This window comes from Petromyzon marinus, unplaced genomic scaffold (genome assembly GCF_048934315.1).
Source record: "Petromyzon marinus isolate PM22_M1 ecotype Great Lakes invasive population unplaced genomic scaffold, UKy_Petmar_22M1.pri1.0 PM_G_Scaffold_45, whole genome shotgun sequence".
NCBI lineage: Eukaryota > Metazoa > Chordata > Hyperoartia > Petromyzontiformes > Petromyzontidae > Petromyzon > Petromyzon marinus.
In genome coordinates this window covers 1,279,334-1,291,917 of record NW_027422997.1, presented here as the reverse complement: position 1 = coordinate 1,291,917, position 12,584 = coordinate 1,279,334, and positions in this window count along the sequence as shown.

The window sequence follows — 12,584 nt, the reverse complement described above, 5'->3', positions numbered from 1 at the left end:
AGGCTGAGTCAACACCACCCCCTCTCCAGAGCAGGACTTGAACGCGTAAAACCTTCCGATCGCGAGCGGCTCGCGATCGGAAGCCACCTGGCCGGGCTTACGATTTAATGACACGGCAGAGTGGCGGCAGTCGACCTGGGCACTGAGTCACTTAGCCAGGAGCTGAACTCACCGTATCCGATACAAAGTGGAGGGGGTGCGGCGGTGGGGGGTTGGGAGAGGGGGAAGCCGAACTTGGCCGATCCCATCTCTCAATGTAACTCGTGACCACCGAGACCCATTGTACGGCAGGGCACTGCCAGCCCCCCCCCCCCCACAACGTCCAGCGCGGTTGTACAGTCCGGGTGGGTCACCAAGCCCCGCCCACTCGCCGCCGCCAGTCGCTCGCCCCGCCCACGCGGGCGGTTGGTAATTGTCGCAGGGCGCTCCACCTGGAGTTGCCACCTGTCCCGGTTTCTCTTCCTGGTAAGTTCGCGTTTGCCGACGTCTGGGGAAGTTTCGAATCCTTTCCCGGGATATTGAAAGTCCAGGGTCAGCTGTATCAGCAACAATAATAATAATATCGAGTTGAAGTTTTCGTGACTGCAGGGATCCACACTCTTAGTTTCTTTCGGTAAAGTTCCGTAGTAGGTATAAGATAAAATGTTGTTTTAATTTAAAGTATTTTATTACCTACTTAACTTTACCGAGATACCCATAGAGCGGCTCTCTGTTGATTGGTTGATGAACACGATTGTATTGTTCAAAATAAAACCTCAACCAAAATCTTCAAGAATTGAAACTACAGTATTCAACCGACCTTCACTTGATGTACTTGCAGTGTATAATAGTTTAAAACTTACAGGAATTGTAACTATTGATAAATTGTTAGATTTGAGCCGATTTCATAACTAAACATTAAATGTATCAGAGGCCGAATGGTTAAACACTGTGTTTTGATCTTTTTTCCTTTGCATTCATTAACATTAAAAGGCATTAATCTTATAATTTGTTTTATGCAGTGTTTAAATTGGCCATACTATATATACTTCAAAATGTATTTGTACGAAAAAACGCCTTTGCACTGGCTGCTGTGTGCATTTAATCCACGTAAAATAAATCAGCATTAGCCACTCATAACAGATTTGTAACTCATACAGCAAGTGTAGTCATTACCTGGACCTTAATGAACCACATTAAACCAATCTATTTCGAGCAATATTAAATCACCGAGGGAGTACTCCCAAATAAATTAAGATGCCTGGCAATGTCATTATTATTCTTGGTTCTTTCGGTAAAAGTCACGTAGAAGGGAAACACCTGATGATGACTGCTCGTGTTGCAGTCGAAACTTTGTGAGAATTGTATTGTTTTATATTTTTATTATTTTATTGTTTCCCTTCTACGTGCAGGTGACTTTACCGAAAGAACCAAGAATATGAATCCCTGCAGTCACGAAAGCTTTAAATCAAAATGTCATTATTGTTAAGTACTCACCTTTAACCTTTGCGAGTGGCGTGGCATAGCGCTGCCTGCGACGCCAGTACTGACGCCTGCAGGCCACGGTAGAAACTTGCGAGGGGGACATCTCGGCTAAAGGTCACAGAGGGAGCCAATCGGGAAGGGCGCTTGCAGGTTCCAGAAGGAGGGCGTGGCCGGGGAGGGGCGTGGCCTCGCTGAGAGTCCAGGAGGGGCCCCTGTGTGGGACCTCGTGGCTGTTGCTGGGAAGTGGGATGATTGCCCGTCGCGCTACTCACGTCCATCGTCGTCACCATCTCGTCGTTGCCTCCGAGAGAGAGACAGAGGGATAGAGAAAGGGACAGAGAGAGAGACACAGGGATAGAGAAAGGAACAGACAGAGAGAAAGGACAGACAGACAGAGACACAGAGAGAGACACATAGATAGAGAAAGAGACATACAGAGAGAGACACAGGGATAGAGAAAGAGACAGACAGAGAGACACAGAGAGAGACACAGGGATAGAGAAAGGGACAGACAGAGAGAGAGACAGAGAGAGAGACACAGGGATAGAGAAAGAGACAGACAGAGAGACACAGAGAGAGAGACACAGGGATAGAGAAAGAGACATACAGAGAGAGACAGGGATAGAGAAAGAGACAGACAGACAGAGACACAGGGATAGAGAAAGAGACAGACAGAGAGATACACAGGGATAGAGAAAGAGACAGACAGAGAGAGACACAGAGAGAGACACAGGGATAGAGAAAGAGACAGACAGAGAGAGAGAGAGACACAGAGAGAGAGACACAGGGATAGAGAAAGAGACAGAGAGAGACAGAAACAGAGACACAGGGATAGAGAAAGAGACTGAAAGAGACACAGTGAGAGACACAGGGATAGAGAAAGAGACAGAGAGACACAGAGAGAGAGAGGCAGACACAGAGAGAGACAGAGAGAGACAGAAACAGAGACTCAGCAGGCCAAGTGTTACTAAGTAGACATCGTCACGAGCTGGCATGTGTAGTAGTAATAGTACTGTGTAGTAGTAGTACTGTGTAATAGTACTGTGTAGTAGTAGTACTGTGTAGTAGTAGTACTGTGTAATAGTATTACTGTGTAGTAGTAGTACTGTTTAGTAGTAGTACTGTGTAGTAATGGTACTGTATAGTAGTAGTACTGTGTAGTAGTACTGTGTAGTAGTAGTACTGTGTAGTAGTAGTACTGTGTAGTAGTACTGTGTAGTAGTTCTGTGTAATAGTACTGTGTAGTAGTAGTACTGTGTAGCAATAGTACTGTGTAGTAGTTGTACTGTGTAGTAGTACTGTGTAATAGTACTGTTGTGTAGTAGTACTGTGTAGTAGTACTGTGTAATAGTACTGTGTAGTAGTACTGTGTAGTAATAGTACTGTGTAGTAGTACTGTGCAGTAGTACTGTGTAGTAGTAGTACTGTGTAATAGTACTGTGTGGTAGTAGTACTGTGTAATAGTACTGTGTAGTAGTACTGTGTAGTAGTACTGTGTAGTAGTAGTACTGTGTAGTAGTAGTACTGTGTAGTAGTATTGTGTAGTAGTAGTACTGTGTAGTAGTAGTACTGTGTAGTAGTACTGTGTAGTAGTAGTACTGTGTAGTAGTACTGTGCAATAGTACTGTGTAGTAGTAGTACTGTGTAATAGTACTGTCTAGTAGTAGTACTGTGTAGTAGTAGTACTGTGTAGTAATAGTACTGTGTAGTAGTAGTACTGTGTAATAGTACTGTGTAGTAGTAGTACTGTGTAATAGTACTGTGTAGTAGTAGTACTGTGTAGTAGTACTGTGTAGTAATAGTACTGTGTAGTAGTAGTACTGTGTAGTAATAGTACTGTGTAGTAGTAGTACTGTGTAGTAGTAGTACTGTGTAATAGTACTGTGTAGTAGTAGTACTGTGTAGTAGTAGTACTGTGTAGTAGTACTGTGTAGTAGTAGTACTGTGTAGTAGTACTGTGTAGTAGTAGTACTGTGTAGTAGTAGTACTGTGTAATAGTACTGTGTAGTAGTAGTACTGTGTAATAGTACTGTGTAGTAATAGTACTGTGTAATAGTAGTACTGTGTAGCAATAGTACTGTGTAGTAGTAGTACTGTGTAGTAGTAGTACTGTGTAATAGTATTACTGTGTAGTAGTAGTACTGTTTAGTAGTAGTACTGTGTAGTAATGGTACTGTATAGTAGTAGTACTGTGTAGTAGTACTGTGTAATAGTACTGTGTAGTAGTAGTACTGTGTAGTAATAGTACTGTGTAGTAGTAGTGCTGTGTAGTAGTAGTGTGTAATAGTACTGTGTAGTAGTAGTACTGTGTAGCAATAGTACTGTGTAGTAGTAGTACTGTGTAGTAGTAGTACTGTGTAGTAGTACTGTGTAGTAGTAGTACTGTGTAGTAGTAGTACTGTGTAGTAGTAGTACTGTGTAGTAGTACTGTGTAGTAGTAGTACTGTGTAGTAGTAGTACTGTGTAGAAATAGTACTGTGTAGTAGTAGTACTGTGTAGTAGTAGTACTGTGTAATAGTACTGTGTAGTAGTAGTACTGTGTAATAGTACTGTGTAGTAATAGTACTGTGTAATAGTACTGTGTAGTAGTAGTACTGTGTAATAGTACTGTGTAGTAGTACTGTGTAGTAGTAGTACTGTGTAGTAATAGTACTGTGTAGTAGTACTGTGTAGTAGTAGTACTGTGTAATAGTACTGTGTAGTAGTACTGTGTAATAGTACTGTGTAATAGTACTGTGTAGTAATAGTACTGTGTAATAGTACTGTGTAGTAGTAGTACTGTGTAATAGTACTGTGTAGTAGTACTGTGTAGTAGTAGTACTGTGTAGTAATAGTACTGTGTAGTAGTACTGTGTAGTAGTAGTACTGTGTAATAGTACTGTGTAGTAGTACTGTGTAATAGTACTGTGTAGTAGTACTGTGTAGTAATAGTACTGTGTAGTAGTAGTACTGTGTAGTAGTAGTACTGTGTAGTAGTACTGTGTAGTAGTACTGTGTAGTAGTAGTAGTGTGTAGTAATAGTACTGTGTAGTAATAGTACTGTGTAGTAGTAGTACTGTGTAGTAATAGTACTGTGTAGTAGTAGTAGTACTGTGTAATAGTACTGTGTAGTAGTAGTACTGTGTAGTAGTACTGTGTAGTAGTAGTACTGTGTCCTACTACCACTATAATGTGTAGTCTCCTGTATGAGTTTAAGGGGAGACGCAGCAAAAGTAGCAGCAGGAGAAGTTCCATCTCTCTCTTTCGATGTCCCTCTCTCTCTCATCTCTCCCCATCTCACCCCCTCCCTCCCCACGGCTCTCCGTCGCTGAATCAACGCCAAGAAGCCCCAGCGTGCTCCTCACTCCTCGCTTGGAGCTGTCCCTGGTGCGGACAGTTTATATACACGTAATATACAGTTTATATATACATAATATACAGTTCATATATACATAATATACAGTTTATATATACATAATATACAGTTTATGTATACACACAAAAAACAGTTTAGATTACGCATAATCATCATACATCGCCTCACAATAATTTTCATTTCACCACGTAAGGCCCCACATTCCATGCTCAGAAATGCCCACACTCACAGAAACCCATACTTACAAAGACCCACAGAGACTCATACCCACAGAAACCTACACTCATAGAGACACACTGCTACCCACAGAGACCCATACCCACAGAGATGCACACTCATAGAGACCCACTGCTACCCACAGAGACCCATACCCACAGAAACCCACACTCATAGAGACCCACTGCTACCCACAGAGACCCATGCTCACAAATGCCCACACTCATAAAGACCCACTGCTACCCACAGAGACCTATACCCACAGAAACCCACACTCATAGAGACCCACTGCTACCCACAGAGACCCATACCCACAGAAACCCACACTCATAGAGACCCACTGCTACCCACAGAGACCCATACCCACAGAAACCCACACTCATAGAGACCCACTGCTACCCACAGAGACCCATACCCACAGAAACCCACACTCATAGAGACCCACTGCTACCCACAGAAACTCATACCCACAGAAACCCACACTCATAGAGACCCACTGCTAGCCACAGAGACCCATACCCACAGAAACCCACACTCATAGCGACCCACTGCTACCCACAGAGACCCATACCCACAGAAACCCACACTCATAGAGACCCACTGCTACCCACAGAGACCCATGCTCACAAATGCCCACACTCATAGAGACCCACTGCTACCCACAGAGACCCATACCCACAGAAACCCACACTCATAGAGACCCACTGCTACCCACAGAGACCCATTCCCACAGAAACCCACACTCATAGAGACCAGGGACGTGCGGTCAGGGGAGGCAAGGGAGGCAGAGCCTCACCTGTGATACTCCAATGAAAACAGCTGTTACGAAAAGTAAAAATAAAGAATAATCCAATAAAATAAATATTAAGATTTTTCCACTGATGTGTGTTATGAATGTAATTTCTGTACGATTCCAATCATTTTTAGAGTCAAAATCGCCAAATTTGCGGAGCTCCGCTGCAAATACAGGAAGAGACGAGAGGTGATGCAGCGACGAGCTCAGCCTCCCCTCTGATTGCGCAACCCCTCAGTAACTGGATGGAGCGTGGGCAAAAAGCGCGTGCCTGTTACTATCTCAGTATGTCACCAATATAATGTTTGTAGACCCCTTCATTTCATGTCCTCGCCTTCCATACTCCAGGTAACTTATTTCACGTGTGTGTATAGAGATATGTAGGCTCGCTGGTCTCGTCGTGAAACTGCAATGAAAAAGCACCAGGGGAGGCAGCTCTCACATCTGCCTCACTGAGGGGGACGTGTCTAACACGCCCCCCTCAGTGAAGCCACGCCCACATCAGTGAGGCCACGCCCACATCAATGAGGCCACGCCCCCCTCAGTGTGTAAATCTGGCTCTGACACCAGCCAGTGCCTCCCCCAGCCATTGACCTCACCGCACGTCACCGCTAGAGACCCACAGAGAGCCACAGAAACCAGCACACTCACAGAGACCTACAGAGACCCACACAGAGGTGACGGTGTTGGAGGCGGTGACGGCTGTGATGGTTGCTGTGACGGCACAGGAGGGGCCGAGCAAGAATCCGACCGGTGACAACCGCCGGCCATGGAGAGGGGCCGAGGTCGAGGAGGAGAAGTCAACCACGGGAGGATCTCCGACATCTCGGCCAGGCTCAGGCAGCTGATTGACGCCGACAGGGGGCAGCGGCGGCCGCCGGAGAGGGAGGGCCGGGGGCGGGGGGTCAGCGGCGGGGCCGGAGGCGACAGGGAGTCGAGGAGGGACTCACGGGTGAGGCAGAGGGAGGCGGTGGAGCAGGCGAGGGTTGTGATGGAGCGCGAGGTGTTCTTGAGGGAGCAGTTCTCGCGGCATCGGAGTTCTGTCGAGAGGCGACGGGAGCTACAGGAGCTTGCCAGCCGGGGGCGGAACGTCCACTTCAACCCGACGGAGGAGGCGTGGAGACACGCCGGGGGGGGCACGGCGGGGCGCGGGGGGAGAGGTGGAGGGAGCAGAGTTGGGGGAGGGGGGGTTATAGAGGAGGCGGAGGGAGGAGGGGTGGGTGGAGCGGGGGGAGGGGTGGAGAGAGGGGGAGGAGGAGGGAGGGCTGAGGGAGGGGGTGCAGGGGGGGGCGGGGAGAGGGGTCGGAGGGGGCGTGAGTGGATGGAGCAACTGCGACAGGCAATGACGCTGAGATGGAACCCGTATCATCAGTTCGGGAGGGGGGGGTCAGGAGGGACGAGCAGTGGGTGAGGGAGATAGGGAGGGAAGAGAGGGGTGGGAGGGAGGGGAGGGGTGGAAGGGAGGGAGGGGAGGAGGGAGGGGAGAGAGGGGTGGGAGGGAAGGGGGGAGGGAGGAAGGGGAGGATGGAGGGGGGTGTGTGCGGCCTGCTCCAAGCGTCTCAGCATCGCACCGTGCGGGGGTGGTGAGTGGTGTCAAAATGCCTCCAAGGGACCCCAGGTCTCCACGTGGAACCCTGGGGAGGTTTCCGTCTTTTTGCGTTCGGGCCTCGGATGTGGAGTTGTTGTAGACATGTTGGGCTGAGTCAGCCCCCAACCAGGGATTGAACTGGTGTCCTTCCTCGTTCGATGGTTATCGTTTGTTTGTGGACGTTAATTATTTTGACATTAGGTTTAAAGTTACCTTTGCCGAATGCCACAATTGACACTGGGCGTGCGTTCATTAAAAGCGGTTCGAAATGTGTGGAGGATCGAACTAAATTACCTTATACAGGCTGTGTTTATCTATAGTGGGTATTACATCTGGGTGAAAGGATCCACCAGGGAAGCCTCTGAAACGTTCCCGAAGGTTCCAAGAGGGGCGTGGCCAGAGGCGGGGCTTAGCCTCCGCGGAGCGAATATAAGCCGGGGGCACAGCAACGTTAGGGGTCGGTGTTGAAGATCGAGAGGAGCTCCCCATCGCTGCTGCTGCCCCGCCATCTCCGCCGGCCACGTGGCGGCGAGACCTCCAGTCGCTCAGCCGCTCCCCAGTGCGCCGTCAGCCGGCGGCGTGTTGGTGAGCGGGGTGAGCGCGGGTGGACATCCGCAGAGAGAGAGAGAGATAGAGGAACAAGTCTGTGCCGAATATTTATTAATAAACAAACTTCAAGTCTTTACCGTGTCGGAGCCAGTCATTACATGATTATAAAAATTGTGTGCAGTGCAAGGGGCATGTCCCCGCAGCTGTATGAAATACACTACACTACACACTACTACACTATACACTACACTATACACTACACTATACACTACACTACTCTACACTACACTATACACTACACTACACACTAGTGCTGTGCTAGTACACTATACACTACACTATACACTACACTACACACGAGTGCTGTGCTAGTACACTACACTATACACTACACTACACGCTAGTGCTGTGCTAGTACACTACACGATACATTACTCTACACTACACTATACACTACACTATACACTACACACTAGTGCTGTGCTAGTACACTACACTATACATTACACTACTCTACACTACACACTAGTGCTGTGCTAGTACACTACACTATACACTACACACTACACTACACACTAGTGCTGTGCTAGTACACTACACTATACACTACACTACACACTAGTGCTGTGCTAGTACACTACACTATACACTACACTACACACTAGTGCTGTGCTAGTACACTACACTATACACTAAACTACTCTACACTATACTATACACTACACTACACACTAGTGCTGTGCTATTACACTACACTATAAACTACTATACACTACACTACACACTAGTGCTGTGCTAGTACACTACACTATACACTAAACTACTCTACACTACACTATACACTACACTAGTGCTGTGCTAGTACACTACACTATATACTACACTATACACTACACACTAGTGCTGTGCTAGTACACTGCACTACACACTACTCTACACTATACACTATTATACACTACACTACTATACACTACACTATACACTACTCTACACTACACATGCTGTGCTAGTACACTACACTATACTCTACACTATACACTACACTATACACTGCACTATACACTACACTACTCTACACTACAGACTAGTGCTGTGCTAGTACACTACACTATACACTACACACTAGTGCTCTGTTAGTACACTACACTATACACTAAACTATACATTACACTATACACTACACTACACACTAGTGCTGTGCTAGTACACTACACTATACACTAAACTACTCTACACTACCCTATACACTACGCTATACACTACACTACACACTAGTGCTGTGCTAGTACACTACACTATACACTACACAGTACACTACACTATACACTAGTGCTGTGCGAGTACACTACACTATACACTACACTACACACTAGTGCTGTGCTAGTACACTACACTATACACTACACTATACACTACACAATACACTACACGCTAGTGCTGTGCTAGTACACTACACTATACACTACACAGTACACTACACTGCACACTAGTGCTGTGCTAGTACAATATACTATACACTACACTATACACTACACTACACACTAGTGCTGTGCTAGAACACTACACTATACACTACACTACACACTAGTGCTGTGCTAGTACACTACACTATACACTACACTATACACTACACACTAGTGCTGTGCTAGTACCATAAACTATACACTACACACTACTATACACTACACTATACACTACACGCTAGTGCTGTGCTAGTACACTACTATATACACTACACTATACACTACTATATACTACACTATACACTACTATATACACTACACTATACACTACACTATACACTACACTATACACTCGTGCTGTGCTAGTGACGAATTGGCACGTTCTGTTTACGTGACAACCCTTACTAGTTGGCTGTGTCGGGTGGTGGCGGGTTTTAACGACACAACATTTATATATTTATGCGATGAAACCCAAAAACTTCTATTATCGATTCACTACGTTATACACAACATATTTGCACTCATAAGTCGCTTGCCTACTCGGTGTTTCGTATCGAATCTCATCTCAAACAATCGAAGGGTGCCCCTAAGTGGCAGCTGCCCCTGTGTGGCACAAGGTGGCCCTACACCAGCCTGCACGTGGGCATGAGTATGTCGGTAAGGAGGCGATCATTGACGCGTCATCTCCCTTGTGGAGATTCTGGATAATGTTACTGGAATTACCACAATTTTGACCGTGACACCAACACGCAATATGACCTGTGCGTTTTGAGTGACACAATACTATGTTTGACATCCGCTGTTAAGCAGACTGCGCATATTGTGGTGAATGTTACTGGGGTGGGCAGGTGTGCCTGTCGGGTTTGAACCTTAAACCTCTGCAACAAATTTGAGAATGCGCTACCATATTCCTGGTTCTTTCGGTAAAGTCACGTAGGTAGAAAACAAAAAATAAACAGAATTAAAGATAAAAATAATAAATTAACATTTTAATAAAATTCGTAACAAGTAAAAATAATAAATTGAAAATAATAAATTGATGAAAAGATGCCATGGCTCGACTGACTGAGATGACTGGCCAATGCACCACCTGTGCCTCCCACTACACACACACAGTGTACACACACACAGTGTACACACACACAGTGTACACACACACAGTGTACACACACAGTGTGTACACACACAGTACACACACACACAGTGTACACACACTCAGAGTGGACACACACAGAGTGGACACACACACAGTGTACACACAGACACAGTGTATACACACACAGTGTACACAGAATGAACACACACACAGTATACACACACACAGTGTACACACACAGAGTGTACACACACACAGTGTACACACACACAGACTGTTGGGGCAAGTGCTGTTAGCGAGCACCTAACACAAAGACAAAGATCTCCCGTGTAGCCTTGAACAGAATGTTGGGGCAAGTGCTGTTAGCACCCAACACAAAGACAAAGATCCCCCGTATAACCTGAGCAGACTGTTAGGGCAAGTGCTGTTAGTGAGCACCTAACACAGACCAAGATCCCCCGTGTAGCCTGAACAGAATGTTGGGGCAAGTGCTGTTAGCACCCAACACAAAGACAAAGATCCCCCGTGTAGCCTTGAACAGACTGTGAATAAAAAAATATTTAAAATATCACGAAGTCGTGATTTTTTTTATATATCACGAAGTCGTTTCACATATAAGCAAGGACAAAGGATCATGCAACTTAGTCTTGCAGAGGAGAGGGGTGATGTGTTGCTAGGTGCTGACCGACAGCGTCGCTGAAAGTTTCATTCTACATTTACCCTGATAGTTTAAGTCGCTTTGCAGAGTCAAGGATTTCGATGAGCGATAAGAGATGCGAGAAGCTAAGAGCCGCGCGAATACAATTGATGAGTTCTGAGAGTGAGTGAGGAGCTGCGAGCAGAATCGTGCGCCGCCCGGAGAGAAAGACAAAGGCGGTCGGGCGTGGTGCTGGCCACCCACCCCCTCGTGTGCCGTGCCGGTCTTCATAGGTGCTGCTCGCTAACAGCACTTGCCCCTACAGTCTGTTAAGGCTACACGGGGGATCTTTTGTCTTTTGTGTGTGTGACTGCCGCGCGCCAAAGCACTTGCTCGGATGATGCCAAAAACAAACACCCCACTCACCCACCCAACCAGCCGTGTATATATGTGTGTGTATATGTGTGTGTGTATACAGTGAGGGAAAAAAGTATTTGATGCCCTGCTGATTTTGTAGGTTTGCCCACTGACAAAGAAATGATCAGTCCATAATTTTAATGGTAGGTTTATTTGAACAGTGAGAGACAGAACCAAGTTCACTTTGTTGCGAGGAGTCTGCTTCAATACGCGCCTCCGAGAAAGCACACGCGCTCAAAGGCCAACGTGGGCTCCTCCACCACCACCACCAAACTATTTGATTTTGAAAACATTGTGAAGTTTGGGGAAGGCGTGTTTAACGCATCTTGAGTCGCGTCGTATTTCAGTGACGGAAGTTATTTTTGACCGATACGGGTCAAGGAATTCTAGATTTGAAGCTTTCGTGACTGCAAGGATCCATACTCTTTGGTTCTATTCGGTAAAGCCACGTAGGTCAAAAAATAAAACAACAAAAATCACGACGTTTCGGCCACAACACCACAAGCGGCCTTCATCAGGTGAAGGGACCTTTAAGCTTAAAGGTCCGCGGTCTGAGCGTGGCTGTTCCACTCCAGCGCTGTCCTCGAGACAGCCTGATCCCTTCACCTGATGAAGGCCGCTTGTATCATGGCCGAAACGTCGTGATTTTTGTTGTTTTATTTTTTTACCTACGTGGTGACTTTACCGAATAGAACCAAAGAGTACGGGGGTCAAGGGGCCATCGGGTCCCCCCCGTACGCCGCACGCTCGATGCCACGGCTCCCCATGGTGGCTCGCGGCAGGGAGCGAGGCGCCCCAGGCTGACTCGACTCTCGTGTGCGTGACCGACACCCGGTCCTCCTCACTGACATGTTAGACCAGCTGACAGACGGACGAGTTTGTGTTTGATCACGTATGTCGACTCGAACAGAGATTCTGTTTCGTACGTGTTTTTTTAATCTACATTGATGCTAATAATAATGTATCTTTTTTTTTTACTTACATGTAAAAACCCGCCTCGATTACA